The 26,976-nt window shown below is 33.2% G+C and overlaps 1 protein-coding gene and 1 long non-coding RNA gene across 3 annotated transcripts in view; one reads left to right on the forward strand and one right to left on the reverse strand.

The window, feature by feature from the left end:
* LOC139524339 (multidrug resistance-associated protein 1-like) overlaps positions 1-26,976 on the forward strand; it is a 119,647-nt gene that overhangs the window by 60,639 nt on the left and 32,032 nt on the right. The gene's annotated exons all lie outside the window — the stretch shown is intronic.
* On the reverse strand, positions 9,824-13,734 carry LOC139524340 (uncharacterized). Of its 2 annotated transcripts, none has more exons than XR_011664769.1 (4): positions 13,671-13,734; positions 12,363-12,420; positions 10,922-10,967; positions 9,824-9,963 (listed from the first exon to the last, which is right to left on the reverse strand). It is a non-coding gene; the product is annotated as an uncharacterized lncRNA (long non-coding RNA). The 2 variants fall into 2 exon arrangements; XR_011664770.1 differs by having other exon boundaries at positions 13,657-13,717.

Consider the following 26,976-nt stretch of genomic DNA (forward strand, 5'->3'; position numbering starts at 1 on the left):
TTAAACAGAAATGCCTTTATGACTTAAGACCTGAAAGCTCCTTTCCACTTTGGAGTTCCAACTTTTCCTTGGTAGAGCTTAAACAGGTCATGCGTCAAAAAGACGATTCGGTTTTTGCCCACTTATTGAACCGCTTGCGAGTAAAAAGAAAAGATCAGCTTATATCTCTACAAGACAAATCCTTCTTAAAATCATGCGAACAGCATACTAACCCCCCTGAAACACTCCACATTTTTGGAACTAATAAAGAGGTTGAATCACACAATAACCAACTTATTGAAGCAGTTTGTAAAATTACTCAAACTATATGTGCACAGGATTACGATAAACATCCTCAGACAGGAAGACTCGCACTAAAAGAACAGCCATATGATACATCACATGATTACCTACCAGCGCATTTGGTTGTAGGGCAGCAGGCTAGGGTAATGCTCATCAGAAATGTTGACGTGACATGCGGTTTAGTAAATGGAGCAATGGGAACTGTAACTGAAGTTTTACCACCAAAACAAGGATTGTCTATGCCCCAAGGAGTCATGGTACTTTTTGACAATGAGAGAATTTGCCAAGATAAAACATCAAGATCTAAACATCAGGCTATCATGATTACCAAGTTTGAGGAAAACCTTCCCCAGAAAGCTGTCAGGTTTCAGTTTCCACTCCGATTGGCTTGGGCCTGCACCATTCACAAAGTACAGGGTTTAACTACTGATGCAGCTGTTGTGTCTCTCAAGAACATATTTGCTCCAGGTATGTCCTATGTTGCTCTTAGCCGTGTGACATCAATGGCAGGACTAACCATCAAAGATTTTGATGAAAAAAACATCTACTGTAACGAGCAGATATGTAAGGCTCTCAAACAAATGCCTCTATACTTAACAGTTAAAGACAAACCCATACAGCAAAATAATATGGTAATAATCCTTCACAACATTCAAGGGTTAATCCCACATATTAATGACATAAGATCAAATTCAGACATTTTGTCTGCAAACTTTGTTTGTTTGACAGAAACCTGGCTGAAAAATGAAACAGTGCCATGCTTAAAAGGTTTTAACTTTTTGCATAAGAACAGATTTTCATCATATCCATCAAAGAAAAATGTTTTCAAACAACTCAAACGCAAAACACACGGTGGTGTCGGAATTTATATTGCACACGATCAACAATGCTCTCAAATTACACTTGATTCAGTGAACATGGAATGTATAGTGATATTCATCAAGGAGATTAATACCAATGTAGTCCTTATTTATAGAACAGAAACGTACCCTTCATCTGTGTTTCTAGATGAATTATATGAAGTGCTTTGTTCTCTACCACAGGAAAATGAAAATACTTCAACAATAGTTTTAGGGGATTTTAACCAGGACGTGTTGAAGAAAGATTCCTCTATTGAACAGTTTATGGCAAAACAAGGATTCTCACAAGTTGTTTTTCATCCTACAACAGACGGAGATACCCTTATTGACCATGTCTACCTTTATGGCAATTTACAGATTTCTACAGAAATAATTCAGACCTACTACAGTTACCACAATATGGTTTCACTGAATATAAAAATGCCAACTATGTAAATCATGAGAATCTGTAAATATTGTGTTACCATTTCCTTGTCCATATTTAGCCATGTTGTAATGGGTGTTTCAACGACTGCTATTAAACTGTAAATAATCTTTTTTGTATTCCTTTGTAGTTATCATGTTTTAAAGGCTGTTTTTGAATTCCTTTGTACATATTTTAACATGTTTTGAAAGCCTCAACCATAAGTAAATACATTGTTGTCATCCCCAAATCGACGGTCTCTACGAAAACTTTATATTCGTACACACCTTTAATGTAAATGATACTTTTAATTTCTTTTGTTTATATTTCACCATGTTTTCTTGGCTGTAGGAACAGTGAATACATTGTTCCCTTCACCAAAATAAGGTACGGGATGTAAATAATGATTCGTTTTTATTTCCTTGTGTTTTTACCATGTTCTGAACGAACCGCTATTCGTTCTTCTCTTTGATGTAAATACTGTTCTTTTCTGATGGCTTTGTTACCATGTTTAAACGACTGGTTTAATAAATGAATGAATTGTTCTCTTTACCAAATCAAGGTTTGAAATGTAAATATCATTTTTGAAACTATTTTCAAACGTCTTCACTGCGTTCAATACCCAGCGGATCTCATTGTACGTACCTTTGATGTAAATAATTTTTTCGATGACCTTTGTATATACTTCACCATCTTATTACGAGTGGAATCACAATGACTACATTCTTCCCTTCACCAAAATTAGGTACGGGATGTAAATAATGATTCGTTTTCATTTCCTTATATTTTACTATATTCTGAACGAAACCAATATTCGTTCTTCTCTCTGATGTAAATAAAGTTTTTTTTCTGATGTCTTTATTACCATGTTTAAACGACTGGTTTAATAAATGAATGAATTGTTCTCTTTACTTAAGTGAAGGTTTTAAATGTAAAGATCATTTTTGAAACTATTTTCCAACGTCTTCGCTTCGTGCAGTACCCAGTGGATCTCATTGTACTCACCTTTGAGGTAAATAATGTTTTCGATGACCTTTGTATATATTTCGACATTTTTTAACGGGAGGAAGAACAGTGAATACATTGTTCCCTTCACCAAAATGAGCTTCGGGATGTAAATATTGAGTTCGTTTTCTTTTCCTTATGTTTTATCCTGTTTGTTCTGAACGAAACCAATATATTCGTACTTCCCTTTGATGTAAATAATGTTCTTTCCTATATGCTGTATTTTACCATGTTTAAAAGACTGGTTTAATAAATGAATGAATTGTTCTCTCTACCAAATCAAGGTTTGAAATGAAATATCATTTTTGAAACTATTTTCCATCGTCTTCACTGTGTTCAATACCCAGTGCATCTCATCGTACTCACCTTTGATGTAAATAATGTTTTCGATGACCTTTATATATAATACTTCACCTTCTTATAACGGTTGGAATAACAGTGAATACATTGTTTCCTCCACCAAAATGAGGTTCGGGATGTACATAATGATTTTGTTTTCATTTCCTAATGATTTTACCATGTTCTGTACAAAACCTTTTTATTCGTACAATCCTTTCATGTAAATAATGGTTTTGATTTCTTTTTATATCATGTTTCTACGGCTGCAGGAACAGTGAATACATTGTTTCCTTTAACTAAAATGAGGTTCGGGATGTAAATAATGATTTCGTTTTCATTTCTTTATGTTTTGGCATGTTCTGAACGAAACCAATATATTCGTACTTTACTTTGATGTAAATAATGTTGTTTCCTATATTCTGTATTTTACCATGTTTAAAGACTAGTTTAATAAATGAATGAATTATTTGCTTTACCAAATCAAGGTTTGAAATGTAAATATCATTTTTGAAACTATTTCCCAACGTCTTCACTGTGTTCAATACCCAGTGGATCTCATCGTACTCACCTTTGATGTAAATATTGTTTTCGATTACCTTTGTATATATTTCGCCATGTTTTAACGGAAGGAAGAACAGTTAATACATTGTTCCCTTCACCAAAATGAGCTTCGGGATGTAAATATTGATTTCGTTTTCTTTTCCTTATGTTTTTACCGTGTTTGTTCTGAACGAAACCAATATATTCGTACTTCCCTTTCATGTAAATAATGTTCTTTCTTACTGGCTATATTTTACCATGTTTAAAAGACTGGTTTAATAAATGAATGAATTGTTCTCTTTACCAAAGCAAGGTTTGAAATGTAAATATCATTTTTGAAACTATTTCCCAACGTCTTCACTGTGTTCAATACCCAGTGGATCTCATCGTACTCACCTTTGATGTAAATATTGTTTTCGATTACCTTTGTATATATTTCGCCATTTTTTAACGGGAGGAAGAACAGTTAATACATTGTTCCCTTCACCAAAATGAGCTTCGGGATGTAAATATTGATTTCGTTTTCTTTTCCTTATGTTTTTATAGTGTTTGTTCTGAACGAAACCAATATATTCGTATTTCCCTTTGATGTAAATAATGTTCTTTCCTATATGCTGTATTTTACCATGTTTAAAAGACTGGTTTAATAAATGAATGAATTGTTCTCTTTACCAAATCAAGGTTTGAAATGTAAATATCATTTTTGAAACTATTTTCCATCGTCTTCAACGTTTTCAATACCCAGTGGATCTCATCGTACTCACCTTTGATGTAAATATTGTTTTCGATGACCTTTATATATAATACTTCACCATCTTATAACGGTTGGAATAATAGTGAATACATTGTTTCCTTCACCAAAATGAGGTTCGGGATGTACATAATGATTTTGTTTTCATTTCCTAATGATTTTACCATGTTCTGTACAAAACCTTTTTATTCGTACAAACCTTTAATGTAAATAATGGTTTTGATTTCTTTTTATATCATGTTTCTACGGCTGCAGGAACAGTGAATACATTGTTTCCTTTAACTAAAATGAGGTTCGGGATGTAAATAATGATTTCGTTTTCATTTCTTTATGTTTTAGCATGTTCTGAATGAAACCAATATATTCGTTCTTCCCTTTGATGTAAATAATGTTCTTCACTTATGGCTATATTGTACCATGTTAAAACGACTGGTTTAATAAATAAATGAATTGTTCTCTTTACCAAATCAAAGTTTGAAATGTAAATATCATTTTTGGAACTATTTTCCATCGTCTTCACTGTGTTCAATACCCAGTGGATCTCATCGTACTCACCTTTGATGTAAATATTGTTTTCGATGACCTTTGTATATATTTCGGCATTTTTGTAACGGGAGGAATAACAGTGAATACATTGTTCCCTTCACCAAAATGAGCTTCGGGATGCAAATATTGGAAGTTTTCTTTTCCTTATGTTTTTACCGTGTTTGTTCTGAACGAAACCAATATATTCGTACTTCCCTTTGATGTAAATAATGTTCTTTCCTATATGCTGTATTTTACCATGTTTAAAAGACTGGTTTAATAAATAAATGAATTATTCCCTTTACCAAATCAAGGTTTGAAATGTAAATATCATTTTTGAAACTATTTTCCATCGTCTTCACTGTGTTCAATATTCAGTGGATCTCATCGTACTCACCTTTCATGTTAATATTGTTTTCGATTACCTTTGTATATAATACTTCACCATCTTATAACGGTTGGAATAACAGTGAATACATTGTTTCCTTCACCAAAATGAGGTTCGGGATGTACATAATGATTTTGTTTTCATTTCCTAATGATTTTACTATGTTCTGTACAAAACCTTTTTATTCGTACAAACCTTTAATGTAAATAATGGTTTTGATTTCTTTTGATATCATGTTTCTACGGCTGCAGGAACAGTGAATACATTGTTTCCTTTAACTAAAATGAGGTTCGGGATGTAAATAAAGATTTCGTTTTCATTTCCTTATGTTTTCACCATGTTCTGAACGAAACCAATATATTCGTACTTCCCTTTGATGTAAATAATGTTCTGTTCTTATGGCTATATTTTACCATGTTAAAACGACTGCTTTAATAAATGAATGAATTGTTCTCTTTACAAAATCAAGGTTTAGCATGTAAATATAATTTTTGAAACTATTTTCCAACGTCTTCACTGCGTTCGGTACCCAGTGGATCTCATTGTACAAACCTTTGATGTAAATAATGTATTCGATTTTACAGACAAATGTGTTGTTATTTCGTTATGTGCATTGACTGACAAAAATAGCTGCAGTTTAGTGTCAATATGGGCAGGGTGCCATCCGCTATTGCTTGCAATGGCAAATCTAGTTATTATTATTATTATTATTCTTCCACCTAATTTTGTCCGGCAGTTTTCTCAGAGCCAAAGGGACCAGTCTGAATGATGGTGCACTATAACAAGGAACCCTAACTTTCCAGTTGCAGTGCAACTTTGGAACTAAAAAATGGCTGCCATCACCATGGAAACGGAAAAATGGTGAAAAAATATAATTTTGGAGTTAGGTGAATTGTTTGAGAATGCTTAACCTTAAAATCTTTAGATTTTAATACAATGTAGGTGCCCACTGTATACTGCTTTGGGATGATTTTGGCAATCATTGGAACTGTTATGTTGCCATGGATACTACACCAAAAATTTCAAAAATATGGAAATGCTCCAAATTTTATAAAACTTCACAGTAACGATGAGCAACATAGGTAGATGTGGAATTTGGCGTTGGAATTTCCAAAATGTCTGCCGTTACCATGGAAACAATGCAAAAATGGTCAAAATGGTCCAAAAACACCTTAAAGTGCCATTCACTTTCTTAAAATGGTAGGTCAAATGGATCGAAACTTTGATGGTATGGTCCCTCCCATGTACCAATGTGGTATATGCCATTAAATTTTGGTAATGGTCTCTGTTGCCATAGGAACCATCACAAATGTCAAAAATTTCAAAAATTTCAAAATGCTTCAAAATTGATGAAACTTAATATGATTGTTGACTATCAAGTCTACATATGACTTTTGAAGTTGGAATTTCCAAAATGGCCACCGTTGCCATGGAAACTGCAAAAATGTCAAAAATTCTCAAAATGATTTTAACTTAATGAAATTTGATATTATTGGTACCTGACAAGTAAAGATGAGACTTTTGACTTTGAAATTTTCAAAATGGCTGCCGTTGCCATGGAAACGGTATAAATGTGAAATACTTTAAAATGCACTGAATATACTGAAAATTTACAAAAAGATGAATAGCCATGCATATTTGTGCATTTACTGTTAAACAAGTTTGAAATGGCTGCCGCTTAGTGGCAATAGGGGGAAGGGTGACATCCGCTATTGCTTGCAATGGCAATTCTAGTTATTATTATTCTTCCAACTATTTTGTCCGCCACTTTTCTCGGAGCCAATGAAACCAATCTTAATGATAGTTAAGTATAATAGGGAACACAAAATTCCGGGTTGCAGTAGGGTCTAAGACCATAAAAAATGGCTGCCGTTTCCATGGAAACGGAACAATTGTGAAAAATTCCACTTTTTGGTTTTCGTGAATAATTTGGAGATGCTTAAACTCAGAATCATTATATTTTGATACAATGAAGGTGCCACCCATATACTGGTTTTGGATGATTTTGGCAATCATTGGAACTACTATGTTGCCATGGAAACTACACCAAAAATTTCAAAATTATGAAAATGGTCCAAATGTTTTGAAACTTTAGCATAACGATGAGCAACTTTGGTAGATGTGGAATTTGAAGTTGGAATTTCCAAAATGTCTGCCGTTTCCATGGAAACAATGCAAAAAGGTCAAAATGCTCCAAAAACTTCCGGCTTTGGTGAATAACTTTGGTATGCTTCAACTTAAAATCATGAAATTTTAATGCAATATAGTTGTCCACTATATCCAGGTTTTCAATGATTTTGACAATCATTGGAACTACTATGTTACCATGGATACAGGATCAAAAATTTAAAATTATGAAAATGGTCCAAATTTTTTTGAAACTTTAGCATAACGATGAGCAACTTTGGTAGATGTGGAATTTGGCGTTGGAATTTCCAAAATGTCTGCCGTTTCCATGGAAACAATGCAAAAAGGTCAAAATGCTCCAAAAACTTCCGGATTTGGTGAATAACTTTGGTATGCTTCAACTTAAAATCATGAAATTTTAATGCAATATAGTTGTCCACTATATCCAGGTTTTCAATGATTTTGACAATCATACTCAGAATCATTATATTATCATTATATTTTGATACAATGAAGGTGCCACCCATATACTGGTTTTGGATGATTTTGGCAATCATTGGAACTACTATGTTGCCATGGAAACTACACCAAAAATTTCAAAATTATGAAAATGGTCCAAATGTTTTGAAACTTTAGCATAACGATGAGCAACTTTGGTAGATGTGGAATTTGAAGTTGGAATTTCCAAAATGTCTGCCGTTTCCATGGAAACAATGCAAAAAGGTCAAAATGCTCCAAAAACTTCCGGCTTTGGTGAATAACTTTGGTATGCTTCAACTTAAAATCATGAAATTTTAATGCAATATAGTTGTCCACTATATCCAGGTTTTCAATGATTTTGACAATCATTGGAACTACTATGTTACCATGGATACAGGATCAAAAATTTAAAATTATGAAAATGGTCCAAATTTTTTTGAAACTTTAGCATAACGATGAGCAACTTTGGTAGATGTGGAATTTGGCGTTGGAATTTCCAAAATGTCTGCCGTTTCCATGGAAACAATGCAAAAAGGTCAAAATGCTCCAAAAACTTCCGGATTTGGTGAATAACTTTGGTATGCTTCAACTTAAAATCATGAAATTTTAATGCAATATAGTTGTCCACTATATCCAGGTTTTCAATGATTTTGACAATCATTGGAACTACTATGTTACCATGGATACAGGATCAAAAATTTGAAAATGCTCCAAAATTAATGAAACTTAATATGATTGTTGACTGTCAAGACTGCATCAGACTTTTGAAGTTGGAATTTCCAAAATGGTCACCGTTGCCATGGAAACTGCAAAAATGTCAAATATTTTCAAAATGCTCCAAACTTAATCAAACTTAATATTATCGTTAGCTGACATGTATAGATGAGATTTTTGACTTTGGAATTTTCAAAATGGCTGCCTTGCCATGGAAACAGGGAATTTCAAAAATAGCCACGGTTTCCAAAATGTCAAAAATTTTCAAAATGCTTTCAACTTCATAAAAATTAATATTATTATCAACTGGCAAGTATCGATTAGAATTTTGACTTTGGAATTTAAAAAATGGCCACCTTTGCCATGAAAATTGCAAAATGCCAAGAAAATTTTGATGATGACTTTTGTGCATACAATTATTCCAGAATAAAAAATGTACAGGCGTAAATGTTTTACTAATTGGGAAAATGCATTGAAGTTGAAATCATTCACAGGTAATACTAAGTTACAACAATAATATAAATTTAAATAAAATCTGTCAAGGTGTGTAGGCCAAAGAGCATGTACTATAAAATATAACGAATAACGAGTTCAAAGGGCAATAACTCAAACCACAATGGCATTTTTACACAATAATGGTTCAAAAGGCAATTACTGTTACAAAAATAATGGTTTAGCATTGAAGTTAAAACTGTACAGAGGTAATACTAAATTATAACAGTAATATAAATTGCAATAAAAATCTGTCAAGGTGTGTAGGCCAAAGAGCATTTACACTAAAATATAACTATACTTCTGAGTTCAAAGGGCAATGACTTAAACAAAAAATATTGGTGTTAATGTTTTATTTGTGGAGAATTAGATATGAACATGTGATGAATTATTCCAGATAACAACCACAACTGAATGATATAAAAAAAACTGTCAATAACAGCTTCCTTGCTAATAACAATAGAGCTCAGATACATGTAACACTCAAAAATAAAAAAAACCAACAGTGTTCCTATGTCCCCAGCCTAGCAATGAAATTTTAAATGTTCAAAAGGCAATAACTGTTACAAAAATATGTCAAAGTGTGCAGGCTTCAGAGTCCTTACTTTTTTCCTCATATGAAATATTTTCATCAGATTTTTTTTCTTTTTCTGATTTTAGTTCCTCAGGCACTGGATAAACTGTTTTAGTTGTTGTAGTTTGTTGAACCAGTTGATCTGTAATATCTTCAAACGACAATTGGGATACTCTCTGTTTCAGCTTTAAATTTTCTGTTTGTAAATCTTTAATTTTATCGTTCAAATTCAGCAAGCTCGTGGAGAACTGAAGATGTTTCCACTTTTGCGGTGACCATCCCATTAACAATTTCTTTCATTTCTTTATAAAACATTTGCTGCAGCTCAATAGTTTCAGGGGATATCTCATTGAATTGTTTGTTTTTTATCCACATCAATTGTGATGCAACTTTTTGTTCCATTATGTTTTATATGTTCTAGCTGATGAATTATTTTCATTAATTTGCAGTTGATTGGAATCCTGTTGAACCTAGCATGTTCATCTGGAAAAGAAAAACTGTTTAATCAAGGCCTCTCTTAAATTTTTGTTGGTTTGCCCAAACCTTACCCAAAGATGAAAACAGTGGGTACGTAGGTTGGCAATTTTTTTTTCTTTTTTTGGCAAAGAAAAAGCCTGCCAAATGAAAACCTCACATAAACAGGTGTGTAAAAAGATGTGTTTTTCGTTCCTTTTTTGTACATAAATAAGGCCGCTAGTTTTCTCGTTTGAATTTTTTTACATCGTCATTTCGGGGCCTTTTAAAGCTGAGAATGCGGTATGGGCTTTGCTCGTTGTGTCATTTTGGTCTCTTGTGGAGAGTTGTCTCAACATGGCAATCATACCACATCTTTTTTTTTGTAATCAATGAATTTTGTAAAATATTTAATGAATGGAGAATTTCAGAAAAGGTATCAAAAGTTCACATGAATAATTTTAGCGCTTATCTGTATATTACTATATAAATAAAGTGTATTTACTTTCAATTCTTAGTTAAGTAATCGATCTATGGTGGTCAATTGACATAGTATACAGACCCTCTCCATTTAATAAACTCTGAACAGAATTAAAATACACTTTATTCGTACTATTTGTTTGTTCAAAGTATACAGAAAAACGCAAACCGGAAGTATAATCTGACTTAAAATTTCGTCCAATGACGGGACAATATACGGATGCCTTTTTTTGTTGTTTTTCTCCCAAAATAACTCAATCTGAATAATCATATGAATGGATGACAAATGCGACTATGCACTGTATATATATATATAGGACACAGAGTCGTGTTGATTAATTTATTGTGGAAAGAAGAGAAGCGACACCAAAAATGAGGTCTTCTCGTTTAATAGTATAGATGTATGTTGTAACACTCGTCATGCTCATAATTCAAATTTCATATGTTCATTAGAAACGTGTGTAAGAAGGTATTAATCTGCCACGTTTACTAACAAAAATAAACATACCCTGTGAAGTGTGTTCAGGTCATTGCAAGAATCCCTGTTGTACTTTCTGAAAATAAATATCTTAGTTTACAAATGATATCAATATTCACCCTTATTGAATAATTCAAGTACATACATTTGTTTGTATTATAAACTATATTACTGCAGTTATTGCATACATGTACAATGTAAGTAAAATTGTGCATAGAAACAAAAACCAAATTAAAATACCGCAATTTTTATGTAATCGTATAAAATAATGAGATCTGCATGTTCTGGGAAGTTCCCTTCATGACCTTTTTTCACCAATGTGTAATGATATTTGTGTGGTAAAAAGCGCATGGTCAGGATAAAACAGACATATGATTATGAAACTATTTGGATTTTTTACTTTTGGATATATGCAGTAATATTAACATATTGCCCATGATCTTTTGCCTGGGCCCATAGGGAGACCGTTCGATATCACTTCCTTTAAAAAGGTATAAATATACAGCCGGAATGCATGACTTTTTCAAATTGTCAAATATACATGTATGGTTGTTTGGAAATTTCAGGTAAAATACATGCATATATGTCTTTTATAAGGGACCGGTCATTATGTCATTATTTATCTCTATTAATTATTTTGGCAGTGCAGAAAAGAAAAGTGCCCTCGCAACCCCCTTTTTTTTCCATTTATGCATTTACAAAAAATGTATATGACCCCCACCTGAAAGTTTTAGAAAGATGTTGACCCCTCTTCCTCTTCCCCCTTTATTTTATATTGGTATTTGGTCCAAACTTATGATGTTTTAAGAAATAGTAATAATGTTAAATAAATACTACAATTTTGGATTAAATACAAATGAAATACAGAAGGAGTATGAAATCTTTATTTTCCGAAAATTTAATCACATTTTTTTCCACCTCCCTCCTATCGCCAATTATCTCATTTACACCTTTTTAATTTACCAATCTTGATCATAAGTTTATTTGTTGATGCAATATCTTGTTTGCACCATTCTATTAGAACTCTGGTTTAATTTTGGCATTTTAACCTCTCGGTGGAACAATATTTTAATGCACCCGTTGAATAACTGTATGTATATTTATAATAAAAAGGGGGGGGGAGTAATTTTTATCACTTCAACATGTTGAAAACCCGATCAATTTTAAAACAGTTGTTTAAATATACTGTGATGGAGTGTATGCAGATGTAACACAATGTGTCAGTTGTTATATACATGTATCAGTATGTATTGTTGGATTATGTTTCTGTGTGAGAGAGTTGTTCCCCTTCTGTCCATAAATTGTATATAATCGTCTCCATCCTTGCTACATTTTTTACCACAGCTATTCCCCAAGTCTGTACAGTAAAACATGTATGATGGAGACCCTAAATGATAAAATAATTATTTTTATGTCGTGTGCCATTAATCAACTTAATCACTTTACACCTACTATAATTACTTTTTATTACCTGTCATAAGTTGTCCTAAAAACAATAAAGCTGTCACCGACCATAATAACCAAATAGCCTATATTAAAAAGATTTAAGAAAGTTTTAAATTAAAACATTACAATATTGTTATTATTAGATAAACAATTTGATCATTTATAAATGATACCAAGCGTAATAACAAAATAGCCAATAATTAAAAAGATTTAAGAAAGTTTAAAATTAAAAACATTATCAGGGCTTTCCATTGAAATTGAAGTAGAAGGCTCAATTAAAATTGTAGGCGGCTATAACATGCGTTCGGCGAAGCTGGACGCCCACCAAGCTATAAGCTTGGTGCCTTACGGCAGGAGGTACATTTGAAAAAAATGTTTTTTTCTTTTTGAATTTATATTTTTGTCAGTGAAGTAGCCGGCACTTCAAGCCACTGTATGCGGCGGATTTCCGCCAGCTACCGGCTTCAATGGAAAGCCCTGCATTAGATTAATAAGAATATTGTTACATTGTACAGTCGCTTGAACTTTTGACGCATACAACAATCACTTTTGTGGCGTCAGATATTTTGTTTTATGATGTCAAAATTTGATGGGAACCTGTGTGATATCCAGTAATGGCAGACAAATAGCGATAAGGTGTATTGTCCATACAATTACTACAACACACCTTATCACTAATCTCGGCTGACCCGGTCATTGAACTTTTGACGCATACAACAATCACTTTTCCATTGTCATGATTGTGGGGTCAGATATTTTGTTTTGTGACGTCAAAAATTTACGGGAACCTGTGTGATATTGGCGGACAAATAGCGATAAGGTGTATACAAATAATATTTTTAGCAATGAATAGAAAGCAGTTGTTACCGGAGAAGGAGCATCTCAAAGTTGTATCCTAAATCGGTTTATTTCTACACCTTGTACACGAATAAACGGCTATATTTGCTCATTTGTTATGATGAACCTTAAAGACATCATAATCATTTCAACATTTGGACTGCCTGTGAACCTCCCCCTTTTTAAATGTAAACCACATCGGGAAACTGTGTTTACACTAGTCCAAATACTTATGACGTCTGGCAAGATTATTTTATTTCTTTTCTGGGACGGCTTCCTACAAATTTTACGCGTCCCAGAAAAAAAAATTAAAATAGCCTTGCCAGACGTCATAATTATTTGGACTATGTTTACACATGACTGGGGGATATCACCTCCACTTGTATACTGCCCATTTGATTTTTTGCACAGTTCTGCACCAGAGTAAAAAGTGTTTGAGAGTGGATGTCGTTTAATTTAGCTTTAAATTATGATACACTTACGCTGCTACACTTACTGACTGTGAATACAGGATCTTTTTGGATTTCCGGGGAACATGCGCAGTATGAGGTCCTTTCGCCCCAAACACACTTCCGTATCCTACACGTTCGCCCCAACGTCCGTTCGCACCCTACACGATCGCATTCAATTTTATTCAAATTCCAGTTGAATTATAAGATATCGTTTCAAATGTATAAAACATAATACAAATTGTGGAGTTCTTATGATGAAATTTTTTTCAACAATTTGAATATAAATTATTATTTTATATTTTATACACTGCTCATGTTATAATTTAATTGGAATAATTGTTGTGTTTGAAACTTTGAAATTCAAAATCCCTATTGTTGTTTTTTTCTAGCTTTTATGTAAATACTCGGCATTTAAATATTTTTGTATGATTAAAATATGGAAGATTTAGAAGAAAAAAAAAACACACGATAGATATTGTCGATAATTGTTTTCAACATCTTAAACATTGTTAATTGGCCATTTTCATCTCACAGTATTTGAATCAATGAAAAAAAAACAAAAACAAAAAACTCATAGCAATTTACTTACCTAAAATGTTGTTTGATTTTCATTATCACTGTTCAAAAAAAAATAAAAAAATAACGTTTTCTTTGTGAAAAAAGATTTAAGAAAAAAATTTAGTAACAACAAAACACAACATTTATAAATACGTCACGTTCATCGCAAATATTTCCGACATTGTATGGTTTCAGCGGAGTTGTAGCTCAAGAAATCATTCGCTTCATTTAGTCTTTTACTTCCATAATTAATTAATAGCTCCCAGATCTGTATACTTAATGTCTAATTGTTCTTAGGATGTACAAGTGACCTGCCACGTTCACTCTGTGTATAGTATTTGTATTTGTATCCTTCTGATGAGTTTTCAATTGTTTTTTTTTTTATAGTTCCTTCTTAGTCTTAGGTTGTATTGTTAAACCACTGTCCCAGGTTAGGGGGAAGGGTTAATTGGATCAGGTCACTTCTAATTGAGTATTCGAAATTTAGTAATTCCTGTCCTTTGTATGTGTCATCAATATTTGTTCTAGCCCTGCACATGCATTTAAGAATTGCCACTAGACTCCAAGCAACCAATAAATAGACAAATTAAAATAATCTGGTCACTTCTGACTTCATTCAACATGCATTAAAGCGCCTGTCTATTTAAGGGTACGGGATGTCTAAGTACACATCCACGTGCAATAAGGACGTACATTCCATTGTTGCAGTTGTTACGTCTCTTACTTTTTAAATGACTACTTTAACAGTCTCAGTGAGTACTTGCGTCTCTTTGGATGTACCGATGTCTCAATATGCAGTCAAGAACTTTACAGAGGCCTACACCTTGTACGTGCTATAACTTTTTTCTCCTCCTGAACATGCATGTATAGTAGTTATTGCAGCTGGACGTATCCAACTGGCAGTAAAGTCTTACATTGTTTTACGGTATGGGATGCCACGTGCGGTCGAGAACGGGTATTTCTATTTAGGAATTTACTCATTTGTACCTTTTCCAATTAGCAGTTAATTCATTTTATCAGTGAAGTGTGGCGTCTGTTTGGCTGTACGGATGTCTTAATTAATACACATTAATTGATATCTACCTCTTACATGTGCTATCTTTTTTTCTCAATCTGAACATGCATGTAGTAATTTCAACGGAATTATTAGCAAACAATTAATCCACAAATTAAAACAATCTGCTAATTTCCGTCTTCATCCAACTTTCAGTATAGTCTTTCAATGTTTAGTCATTCCCACCTCTTGTATGTGTTATCAATTAATTTATTCTCGATCAATTAATTTGTTCTCGATCAATTAATTTGTTCTAGATATGAATATATGTATCTTGTAATTGCCACTACAGAAGTTCAGCAAAAACGAATTCACATGCACCCACGTTGGTTTATCATTGGGACATTAAATGTAGTCATTTCTATCCCCTTTATTTTGCCATAAATTTGTTTTCGTCCTTAACATGCATGTAGTTATTGTCACATGACGTTTTAAAAGCAAACAATAACTTGACAAATCAAAACAATCAGATCACTTCTTTCTTCATCCTATTGACAGTACGAGGGCCTTTCGTCTATTTGGCTGTACTGGATGTATAAGTACTTAGCCACGTTCGGAGACAAGGCGATCTTTAAAACTAAGTAATTTCGATATTTATTTTCACATGTGATAGACAAAAAAAACTTTTAGTAAAGCCAGATACTACCAAACAATTGACACTAAACTTAAAACAAAATAAATTTAAAAAAAACCAATTCAATAATTTAAATCTTGAAATTCATACAATTTATGAAATATTTATTGTACAAAGTTACAGTTATTCATTTCAGTTATATGTCGACGCACAATCAAACTACGCATTATTGATTTGATTTTGATAAGTATATGTCACATAATAATTCATTTCGAATTGTTTCAAAGAAGTTTCAAAGGCTTCTGTTACACTTTTTGTAGTATTTACCTGCAATATTTTTGTTGTATCTAATTAAACTGAAATTTATAGCTTCATTCTCAACTCAAACAGAAACTAAGCTAACCACATAATGTATACGTTTTAAATATCACAAAACCGAACTGAACTTCAATACTTCCATACTGAATGCAGTATAGTGCTATGGATTTGAAGCAAATTATTGAAGTAGTAAAGGAAAGCATAGCTATACATTCTGAAAACGAACATGACTTTATACTCCCTGATAACTATCTAGTTGTTGAACATAACCAAACAGCTTCTCCCAATGCTAGCAGTATTAATTTTCAAGAAACTATAAAAAATTGGAAGACAGAAATATTGTTACATTCTCAGCCTGAACAAGAGTTTGAACTGCCAAATGAGTATCAACTGGTTCAGGAAATCTCATCAAAGAAATTTCAATGTCATGATAGAGAAACCCAACATGTAGGTTTTAGGTATACCCATCTGCATACACCTGAAAGCAATATTTTAAGTAAAGCTGTATCAGCACTCAAAGATGAAGTACGGTATCAGAGTACACTCATACAAGACTTTGATCTACCATTCAATGATTTAATTGAACAAAGGAAGCAAGAGAAAGAAGATAACGAAAGGAGTCTTGATGATGGCATAAGAATATCAATATATAAAAAGAAAAAATCTACGATGCCACATAAGAGCAAGAAAAAAACATCTACCAGAAGCAAAAGAGAAAAAGACAAAGAACGCAAAAGAAAACAAAGAAATATAGAAAAAGAAATTGTCAATGTTACTAAGCAAGAGTCTGGTACATTATGGCAGAGAATGTATAAGAAAAAGCCGTCTTATAGACAAAGTAAAAAAAAGTATAGCGTGGAGAAATACCATTTAAATATACCGTTTAAACAAGCAAAGAAAGATAAGAGTAAAGAAAAGTATAGACTGAATGAACAATTTCAACAAGAAGTGAAGAACAGAAGTATTACCAAATATCATCGGAATTTACCATTTCAACAAGCAGTGAAACAAAGGAGTAAAACTAAATACAGATTGAATATACAATTTAAAGAGGCAGTAAAAAAAGCAAGTGTTTACAAGTATGCAGTCGACAGCGGCTTTCAGGAAAAACTGAAGAGGTTGAACTTGTTAAGGTATAGACAAAAAGTGCTGGTCAAAGAAAAATACAAAGAAAGACTACGTAGGCAGTACAAACATGACCTGCTCATAAGACAAAAGAAAATTTTGATGATAAAACAAAGACGTTTTAATAAAAACCACAATATGAATAGTATTGCAAGTTTCTTTAGACAGCAAGTTAGAGATGGGCCAACATATGTATGCTCAGTTTGTCACAAGTTTAAGTTCAAGAAACAGGTTGTCATATGTGACAAACAAAAATACTCCAAAAAAGGCACAAAAAGCATAGAAATGGCAAACCACTGCATTACTGAACAATTCCTTTCCAATTGTTCTGATCAATGCAAAAACACCTGTGAAACCATAAATCACAAGCAATGGATATGTTTTACCTGCCACTACCACGTTCTGAAAGGACAATTACCAGCAGATGCTTATGTTAATGGTCTTCAATTGCCACATATTCCAGATCAACTGAATTCCTTGAATAAATTGGAAAAACAACTAATCTCTATAAGGATACCATTTATGAAAATTATACAGCTTCCAAAAGGAAATCAACGAGGGTTTATTGGACCATGTGTTTCTGTTCCTACAGATGTTGAGAAAACAACAAATGTGCTGCCAAGGTGTGAAACTGAAACAGAACTAATCAGATGTAAACTCAAAAGAAAACTGGAATACAAAGGGTATAGTCAGTATGAATATGTCAGTCGAAAGAAAATTTGCAACGGTTTGAAATATTTACAGGAAAAAAATCCATATTATCATGAAAAGTTGTTGAATAAAAAATGGATAGACCATACTCCTTCAGATTTTGAGGACTTAGTCGTCGAAGAGACAGAACATACTGAATTCGAAACACAGGAGGAAGATAAAACTGATAATCACAATGATGAAGAAGAGTCAGTAAAGGTCAGAGGCTTACCTTCGGACACGTGCCTACAACCTGTGGATATGGGACAGGAAATTCTCGACCAGCATTTTGATCATATCTTCTGTGTTGCTCCTGGAGAAGGGAATACGCCTGTACGCATGCTGCAAGAAGAAGGAAATGAAGCAATGTCATTTCCTGTTCAATTTCCTGAAGGATCATTTGGATCGTTTGATGCTAAAAGATCTATGCATCTCACACGGTCAAAATATTTCCATGCTAGACTTTTCAGTGCTGACTCCCGATTTTCAAGTGACACATCATACATTTTTTATGCTCAGTACTTGTCTGAACTTGAGCAGGTAATATCTAAAGTGTCAATAGCATTGCGCAAAAGTAGTGGAAAAGATCAGACAGGAAACATCATTACAGCAAACATGCTCACAGATAAGAAGCAACTGAAAAGAATTTTGACCACTGATCAGGGATATAAATTCATGACACCAATCAGAGGTACACCTCCATATTGGCAAGCAACACTCCGTGATTTAATGGCTAGTATACGCCAACTAGGCATTCCTACTTGGTTTGCAACATTCTCTGCAGCTGACTTGAGATGGGAAGAAACACTTCAAGTTCTCTTGGAGCAACAAAATAGCACGGCATCTTTGGAAGATCTTGATTGGACTGCCAAATCCAAAGTATTACAGAACAATCCAGTAATGACCGATGTCATGTTTGATTATAGGTTTAACACCTTCCTTAAAGAAATCATAATCAAAAGAAATATCATTGGTAATGTCAAGGACCATTTTCATCGGATTGAGTTCCAACAACGCGGATCTCCACATGCACATTGTCTGTTTTGGATTAAAGACGCACCATTACTTGACACCCATGACGACAAGACATTGATGTGTGATTTTGTAGACAGATACGTAACTTGCGAACTACCTGCCGTTACTACTGACCCTGAATTACATGAAATAGTTACCAGTGTGCAGCAGCACAGCAAAAATCACTCCAAATCATGTGCAAAAAAAGGGACAAAATGCAGATTTAATTTCCCTCGACCGCCATCAGAAAATACGTTTATATCTCGTACTCCCAGTAAAGCAGGACCAACAGTACAAAGATCATCAAAACAGACACATTCTTTTGCAAAAGACGTATTACTAAGACTATGGAATACTATCAACACTGTAAACTTAGAAAATTTAACAACAGAAAACCTTTTTACTGCAGCTGGAATAACTCAAGAAGAATTTGAATCAGCATCAAACATTTTGACTAAAAGAATCAACATCACTTTGAAACGTAAACCCGCTGATATCTGGATCAATCAGTACAACCCAACTCTACTCCGTTGTTGGAATGCAAATATGGATCTGCAATACATAACTGATGCCTATTCATGTGTTATGTATATCATCTCTTATATTTCAAAAGCTGAAAGAGAAATGGGTGTAGTTTTAGAAAATGCAAGAAAAGAAGCAGCAGAAGGTAATTGTGATGCTCAGGATGCCATGAAGCAAATAGGAGGTGCCTACTTCCGGCAGCGGGAAGTCAGTGCACAAGAAGCTACATATAGGGCATGCGGTCTTCACCTAAAGGAATCATCAAGAAAGGTCCAGTTTCTACCTGTTGGTAATAATCCAGTAAAAATGAGCTTACCACTTAATATCATTCAAATGAAGGCCCATCAGTTAGATGATAGTATCTGGATGCATTCTCTTTATGATAGATACAAGGCTCGCCCAGTCAGTTCAGAGTTTGAGATTATCTGTTATGCATCATTTTCATCTGAATATCGTGTTCTGTCACCTTCACAACTCCCCAAAAAACCTTCACAATATGTTTTTAAACTGCAGAGCGATCTTGGATACATTCGTAAACATTCTCGAACAGAGGCTGCCGTTGTAGCATATCCAAGATTTTCTAAGAACAAGAATCCTGAGCTATATTTTAAATCAAGTCTACAGCTTTTTTTGCCTCACAGAATGGATGACCAACTAAAGCCACTGAAATTTAAAACATATGAAGAAATGTATTACAATGGAGCAGTTGCCCTTGACTTATCAAAGGAACCACAAAAAGTAAAAGCAATTGTAGAATCAAACAGACAGGTATTTGAGCACAATGTAGACGAGTTAGACGAAGCACAGGAGTTGTTAGAAAAACAAGGGCCTCTCGAGGATGCATGGGCATTGATCGCTCCAGAGTCAGAAGCTGAACGTATAGAAACACAGAGTGAGAAAGAACACCTTGGTCATGAAGATAGCTTAGAAATACCCGATTTAGATACTTCAAACAAAAAACACAGAGGAGGGGTAGAGTTTGAAATTAGGCAAAGTTTATTTACTTCGCAAGAATTAAAACACCTGTTGCGACAACTAAATACAGAACAGAAAATGGTTTTTTATCAGATAAGACAGTGGTGCCTAGATGAAGTGAATGGCAAAAATCCAGATCCTTTTAAGATATTCATTAATGGTGGTGCTGGTACAGGGAAGAGTCACCTGATTAAGTGCTTGTGTTATGAGGCAAACAAAATCTTGTCTCCACATGCACCAAATCCAGACGATATTGTCGTGCTTGTCACAGCACCTACAGCAACTGCTGCTTTCAATATCGGCGGAACAACTCTTCATCAAGCGTTTTCACTTTCAAAATCACTACCATTTCCGTATATTTACATGCGTGATGAGGAAATAAATAAGCTTCGCGCTAAACTTCAGAACCTTCATATTTTAATTATAGATGAAATATCCATGGTTGGTCAACGTGTTCTTCTGTATGTCAGTGAGCGACTACGCCAAGTTAAGCAAAGTGGAAATGCTCTCTTTGGAAACATATGTGTTATTGCTGTCGGAGATTTTTACCAGCTCCCACCCGTGAAACAGAAGTGTCTATACGATTTAAGACCGGAAAACTTTTTCCCACTATGGAGTTCAAATTTTTCATTGGTTGAGTTGAATCAAATAATGCGACAAAAGGAGGGTTCCGAATTTGCTCACTTATTGAACAGATTACGTGTAAAAAAGAAAACTGAGCATTTGCTACCCGGTGATTATTGTTTATTAAACTCCTGTTTGACACATTCTGTTCCTGAAGAAAGTCTACATATCTTTGCCACTAACAAAGAAATAGATTGTCATAACAGTAAGATGATTGCCAAAGTTTGCCAAGAAACAGAAACAATAATGGCACAGGATTATGATCGAAATCCAAGGACAGGCGAACTTATTCTCCAAACTTCACCATATGATACTTCACATGATTTCTTACCTCCACAGTTAATAATTGGACCGAAAGCCAGAGTTATGCTTATAAGGAATGTTGATATCACAATAGGGTTGGTCAATGGTGTTATTGGGACAGTGATAAGCATACTACCTGGCCACAAGGAGTCTTCTTTGCCATGTGCAGTAAAAGTACTTTTTGACAACAAAAACATTGGAAGAAAACCTGTCTCATCATCACAGCCAAGAGAACACAAACCAATTGACATTACGCCAATTGAGGAAAACTTGAAGAAAAATGCTGTCAGACATCAATTTCCGTTGCAGTTAGCATGGGCCTGTACCACACATAAGGTACAGGGACTCACCACCGATAAAGCGGTTGTCTCAATGAAGAACATATTTGCTGCTGGTATGGCTTATGTTGCACTCAGTCGTGTTAAATCATTGGAGGGTTTGGTAATTCAAGACCTTAATGCAGACAAGATTTACTGCACTGAACAGATTTCAACTGCACTGCAAAGGATGCCAAAGTATTTAGTCCAAAGACAAGATGAGCTGAACTTAAAGCAAAATGAATTACGTATATTGCTTCATAATATTCAGGGATTGATCCCACATATTGAAGACCTGCAGGCAAATTGTGATATTCAAAATGTCAATTTTATCTGTTTAACAGAGACCTGGATGGAAAAAAAATCTGCTTTGCCAAATTTGGAACATTTTCATCTGATACATAAACCAAGATCGGAATCATATACATCAACAAAAGGTATATTTAATGACCTCAGTAACAAAAAACATGGTGGTGTTGGTATTTATGTCAGAAATCAGCAGCAGTATACTAACCTATCATTAGAATCTTGTAATATTGAATGTATTGGTGTGAATATTGATGTCATCAAAACCAACATACTTGTCATCTATAGACCAGTATCATACACTACATCTATATTTTTGGAACAGTTACAGCATGTTATTGATGCCTTACCACCAGAAGACGAATCAACAATAGTAATGGGAGATTTTAATGAGGACATTCTAAAATCAAAATCATCAATACAGTTGTTTATGGAACAAAATGAGTTCAAACAAATTCTAAACAAAGCAACAACTGATGGAAATACCCTCATTGATCATGTATATGTTCGTGGAAAATTGCCAATTTCATATGACATGCTACAAACCTATTACAGTTATCACAACATGGTGCAATTGCAGATTCCTGTCAATTGAGATAACTAAATCGTGTTTGAAAATGTAAATGATTTGAGTTCACTCAATCATGTTTAAAAGTAAATGGTCGTTTTCAAACCATTGTCCATTGTTTTAACTGATGCTTGAAATGATGAATGATTTGAGTTCCCTAATTGTGTTTGAAATGATAATCTTCTTTTTGAAAAACATTGTCCATTGTTTAAACGGCTGCGTGAAAAAGTGAATTATTTGATTTCACTTAAACGTGTTTGAAAGAAATGTAAATAGTCAGCCTTTTTTAAACCATTGTCCATAGTTTTAACTGTTGCTCTAAAATGTGAATGTTTTCAGTTCACAAAATTGTGTTTGAAATGTAAATTATAGTGATTTTGAAACAATTGTCGTTACTAGTAGTTTAAACTGTAGTTTGAAAATGTGAATTTTGAGTTCACTAAATAGTCTTTGAAATGTAAATAGTCGTTTTGAAACAATTGCCCATTGTTTAAACTATTGCTTGAAAATGTTACTTTTCAGTTTACTCAATCGTGTTTTAAGTGTAAATAGTCTTTTTTGAAACAATTGTTCTACTTGCTGCTTGAAAATGTGAATGATTTGAGTTCACTAGATCGTGTTTGAAATGTAAATAGTCTTTTTGAAACCATTGCCCATTGTTTTTTACTTGCTGCTTGAAAATGTGAATGATTTAAGTTCACTCAATCGTGTTTTAAATGTAAATAGTCTTGTTGAAAGCATTGCCCATTGTTTTAACTGCTGCTTGAAGTGATGAATGATTTGTGTTCCCTAATCGTGTTTGAAATGTTAATCTTCTGTTTGAAAACATTGTCCATTGTTTAAACGGCTGCGTGAAAAAGTGAATCATTTGATTTCACTTAAACGTGTTTGACAGAAATGTAAATAGTCAGCCTTTTGTAAACCATTGTCCATAGTTTTAACTGTTGCTCTAAAATGTGAATGTTTTCAGTTCACAAAATTGTGTTTGAAATGTAAATTATAGCGATTTTGAAACAATTGCCCATACTAGTAGTTTAAACTGTAGTTTGAAAATGTGAATTTTGAGTTCACTAAATAGTCTTTGAAATGTAAATAGTCGTTTTGAAACAATTGCCCATTGTTTAAACTATTGCTTGAAAATGTTATTTTTTTCAGTTCACTCAATCGTGTTTTAAGTGTAAATAGTCTTTTTTTTTAAACAATTGTTCTACTTGCTGCTTGAAAATGTGAATGATTTGAGTTCACTAGATCGTGTTTGAAATGTAAATAGTCTTTTTTAAACCATTGCCCATTGTTTTTTACTTGCTGCTTGAAAACGTGAATGATTTAAGATCACTCAATCGTGTTTTAAATGTAAATAATCTTGTTGAAAGCATTGCCCATTGTTTCAACTGCTGCTTGAAGTGATGAATGATTTGAGTTCCCTAATCGTGTTTGAAATGTTAATCTTCTTTTTGAAAACATTGTCCATAGTTTTAAGGGCTGCACGAAAAAGTGAATAATTTGATTCACTAAAACGTGTTTGAAACAAATGTAAATAGTAGGCTTTTTTTAAAACCACTGTCCATAATTTTAACTTCCTCGAAAATGTGAATGTTTTCAATTCACTTAAATGTGTTTGAAATGTAAATAGTCTTTTTTGAAACCATTGCCCAATGTCTTAACTGTTGTTTAAAAATGTGAATCATTTAAGTTCTTGAAATCGTGTTCGAAATGTAAATAGTCTTTTTGAAACCATTGCCCATTGTTTTAACACCTGCTTGAAAAGGTGAATGATTTCAGTTCACTACATAGTGTTTAAAATGGAAATAGTCTATTTCAAAACAGTGCCTATTGTTTTAACTACTGCTTGTTGTGAAAGGTTTAAGTTCATTAAATCAGGTTTGAGATGTAAATAGTCTTTGTGAAACCATTACCCATTGTTTACGTGCTGCTTGAAAATATAAACCATTGGAGTTCCCTTCTAGTGTTTCAAATGTAAATAGTCTTTTTTAAAACCATTGCTAATTGTTTAACTGCTGCTTGAAAATAAATTATTTCAGTTCCCTACTAGTGTTTCAAATGTAAATAGTCTTTTTCTAAACCACTGCCCATTGTTTAACTGTTGCTTCAAAATGTGAATGATTATATTTCACTTAACCGTGTTTGAAATGTAAATAGTATTGTTAAACCATTGCTCATTGTTTACGGCTGCTTGAAAATATGAAAGTTTCCAGTATAATAATCGTCTTCCAAATGTAAATAGTAGTTTTGTAACCCTTGCCCTTTGTTTTAACTGCTCTTTGAAAATGTAAATTTAATGAATTCATTAATAATGTTTAAATGTGAATGTTTTCAATTCACTAAATGTGTTTGAAATGTAAATAGTCTTTTTTGAAACCATTGCCCATTGTCTTAACTGTTGTTTAAAAATGTGAATCATTTAAGTTCTTGAAATCGTGTTCGAAATGTAAATAGTCTTTTTGAAACCATTGCCCATTGTTTTAACACCTGCTTGAAAAGGTGAATGATTTCAGTTCACTACATAGTGTTTAAAATGGAAATAGTCTATTTCAAAACAGTGCCTATTGTTTTAACTACTGCTTGAAAATGTGAAAGGTTTAAGTTCATTAAATCAGGTTTGAAATGTAAATAGTCTTTGTGAAACCATTACCCATTGCTTACGTGCTGCTTGAAAATATAAACCATTGGAGTTCCCTTCTAGTGTTTCAAATGTAAATAGTCTTTTTTAAAACCATTGCTAATTGTTTAACTGCTGCTTGAAAATAAATCATTTCAGTTCCCTACTAGTGTTTGAAATGTAAATAGTCTTTTTCTAAACCACTGCCCATTGTTTAACTGTTGCTTCAAAATGTGAATGATTATATTTCACTTAACCGTGTTTGAAATGTAAATAGTATTGTTAAACCATTGCTCATTGTTTACGGCTGCTTGAAAATATGAAAGTTTCCAGTATAATAATCGTCTTCCAAATGTAAATAGTAGTTTTGTAACCCTTGTCCTTTGTTTTAACTGCTCTTTGAAAATGTAAATTTAATGAATTCATTAATAATGTTTAAAATGTAAATAGTCTTTTAGAAACCATTGCGCTTTGTTTTAACGACTGCTTGAAAATGTAAATATAATGAACTCACTAATAGTGTTTAAAATGCAATTAGTCTTTTTGAAACCATTGAGCATTGTTTAACTGCTACTTGAAAATGTGAATGAGTTAAGTTCATTAAATCGTCTTTGAAATGTAAATAGTCTTTTACGAAGCCATTGCCCATTTTTATAATTACTGCTTGCAAATTTATTATTTTTCAGTTCACTAAACCGTGTTTCAAATGTAAATAGTCTTTTTGAAAACATTTTCCATAGTTTTAACTGCTGCTTGAAAATGTAGATGATTGGAGTTCCCTACTAGTGTTTAAAATGTAAATAGTCTTTTCGAAACCACTGCCCATTGTTTAAGCACCTGCTTCAAAATGTGAATAATTTGAGTTCACAAAATTGTGTTTGAAATGTAAATAGTCTTTTTGAAACCATTGTCCATAGTTTAAATGCTGCTTGAAAATGTAAATCATTTGAGTTCCCTACTAATGTTTGAAATGTAAATAGTCTTTTTGAAACCACTGCCCATTGTTTTAACACCTGCTTGAAAATGTGAATGATTTGAGTTCACAATATTGTGTTTCAAAAGTAAATAGTCTTTTTGAAACCACTGCCCATTGTTTTAACACCTGCTTGAAAATGTGAATGATTTGAGTTCACAATATTGTGTTTGAAAAGTAAATAGTCTTTTTGAAACCATTGTCCATAGTGTTAACTGCTGCTTCAAAATGTAAATGATTTGAGTTCCGTACCAGTGTTTGAAATGTCAATAGTCTTTTTTGAAACCACAGCCCATTGTCTAACTCTTCCTTGGAAATATAAATGATTATATTTCACTTCATCGTATTTCAAACTTAAATAGTTTTGTTAAACCATTGCCCATTTTTTACGCCTGCTTCAAAATATGAGTTTCCAGTTTTGAGTTCACCAAATCGTGTTTGAAATGTAAATAGGTTTTTAAACCATTGTCCATTGTTTTTAACTGCTGCTTAGAAATGTGAATGATTTAAGTTCACTAATAATCTTTTTGAAACCAGTGTCTTTTAATTTCACTGCTGCTTCAAAATCTAATAATTTGAGTTTACTAAATCTTGTTTGAAGTGTAAATAGTTTTTATTGAAACCCTTCTCCATTGTTTTAACTGCTGCTTAAAAATGTGAATGTTTTCAGTTCCCTTAATACCTTTGAAATGTATATAGTCATTTTGATAATCGTTGCCCATTGTTTTAACTACTGCTTAGACATGTGAATAACTTAAGTTCACTAAATCTTGTTTGAAGTTTTAATAGTATTGGTTCAAATCATTGCC

This window comes from Mytilus edulis, chromosome 5 (assembly GCF_963676685.1).
Source record: "Mytilus edulis chromosome 5, xbMytEdul2.2, whole genome shotgun sequence".
NCBI lineage: Eukaryota > Metazoa > Mollusca > Bivalvia > Mytilida > Mytilidae > Mytilus > Mytilus edulis.